This window comes from Frankliniella occidentalis, unplaced genomic scaffold, assembly GCF_000697945.3.
Source record: "Frankliniella occidentalis isolate FOCC.00 unplaced genomic scaffold, Focc_3.1 Scaffold94, whole genome shotgun sequence".
Classification (NCBI taxonomy): domain Eukaryota; kingdom Metazoa; phylum Arthropoda; class Insecta; order Thysanoptera; family Thripidae; genus Frankliniella; species Frankliniella occidentalis.
In genome coordinates, this window is record NW_026267223.1 from 434,343 (window position 1) to 436,221 (window position 1,879).

A 1,879-nucleotide genomic window follows, 5' to 3' on the forward strand; every position below is an offset into this window, starting at 1 on the left:
TCTCCCCTCCCTCCACCTCTCCCACCTCGCCCCAGCAGCACGTTTCTCTGTATTGTAGGTTAGTGCACGCTGCCGCTGCTGCCGCACTAATGGTGCTCTGGTTCGCCTTGAGCAGCCCTCAGGGGCCGTGCCCGCCGGCCCGGCCCGGCCGGTACTGATCCGAGGAGGTGCAGGCAGGGGTGGGCGGCTGGGGCTGGCTCTCCTCGAGGAGAGTCGCACCGGTCGCACAGTTGTGAACATTATTGGCAACAATTGGAATGGAACGATATTCTGCAAGAGCATATTGTGTCCTAGAGTGTTCGGGTGCTGTAATGCCGCCTGCCCCCCCCCCCCCCGAAACCTCTTACACATACATACATTACATATCACTCACACACACTCACACAGGCCCAGATGGTCCGGATGCAGCCCTGGAGCGCCTCGGGTAATGGAAACACAGACGTGAGCCACCCCGGATGCGCTTGTGTTATGTATGTATTCTCTCTCCGATCGCTATCCCAACCATGCCTGCCCCCCAACCCCACCCACCCCCACCCTGCCGCATCTCGTCCCACCGCACCCTTACCCTCTTCACCCGCCCCCGTGTCTCACCACACCCGCCGACAGATAGAGGTTCGACTCCAGCGGAGAGGTTGTGTCCCACACATTTACAAATAACACGTTTTTTATGCTGAATTTGTACGAGCTCCTGTATTGAGAGAGACAGAGATCTGCTACGAACTATTATCTTAGAAATATTAGACCCACCCCCTCGCTAAACAAAAACTAAATAAGGATTTCTTGCCTTTTTTCCGGTGTTCCGTTGTGCGTGCACGCTGTTTTGCCTAATTATCTTTCCGTCGTCGTCGTGGATTGTAGTACAGTACCTGGCGCAGGCACGCTACTATGGGGTAGGGGAGAGAAGGGGGCCATACATTTCTTCTCAGTCTGATGTAATCAGGAGGAAAAGAAAATTCATAATTGCTTTAGCACCCGGCCAAGACTTTGGAGACGTGCCGCCGCCAACAAAGCACTACCTGCTCAGAAAAATGAAGGCGCGACACCGCAGTAAGAAAATCCCGCATACAGTGAGAGAGTTTTTTTTTCATCCCGCCCTCCTGTTTTGATGCTTCTATCCATCAGGCTTAGAGGGAATCGCCTGATTTTAGTCCACACCTCACACCATCCAAAGGGTTCTACTGTAGCGAGCTCTACCCCATAAAATACACTAAGAAGAGAAAGATTGTGTATTTTCTTTGATTTCCCTATTGCTGTCTTGACAACAGAAGTTTCCTCATGGACCTGACAGACTGCTGCGCTTTATATTCGTCATTTCATTACCGTTGTGCCCAACATGCGCCCCTCCTCCCACTCCTCCAAAGTCTGCCCCCCTCCAGCCCCCTGCCATCTGACTTTAATACCGCGTTGTCGTTTTGTTTCGCCGTCTTTCCCTTCTGAATCTAAATGTGATCCCCGAAATAAACCCAGGCCAAATATCAATATCGCGCAGCCTCAGACGATATCATTAATCCTGCATCGGCCTCCAGCGAAATGGAAGAAGAGGGAGGAGGGATGGGGGGAAAGCCAGTGAGGAGAGACGGAGTCGGAAAGGAGAGCTGCTGTGCGCACAGGCCGAGACAAGGGCGCAGCTGAGAGGCGCGACAGACCACCGCCCGGCAGAAGCCGTTCTTTGGAAACAACAAACGTCTGACCGTTTCTTCCCAGAGAGCTAGGGAGCGCTGCGCTGGCACTTGGATTTTATATGTTTCTAGTTTGTTTTGTTTTTTCGCGGGGGTGACGCTGTGTTTTTTCTTTCTAAGTTTCCTCCCTTCCTCTCTGGCTCCCTCTCATTTTTTTTCTTTTGCAGAAGTTAAGCAGATGGGTGCCGGGAGTGGGGCCG

General features: G+C 52.7%; 1 protein-coding gene across 7 annotated transcripts in view; it reads right to left on the reverse strand.

Annotated features, from left to right (window-relative positions):
- The window catches only part of LOC127749796 (gamma-1-syntrophin-like), a 52,082-nt gene that overhangs the window by 46,273 nt on the left and 3,930 nt on the right, over positions 1-1,879 (reverse strand). The gene's annotated exons all lie outside the window — the stretch shown is intronic.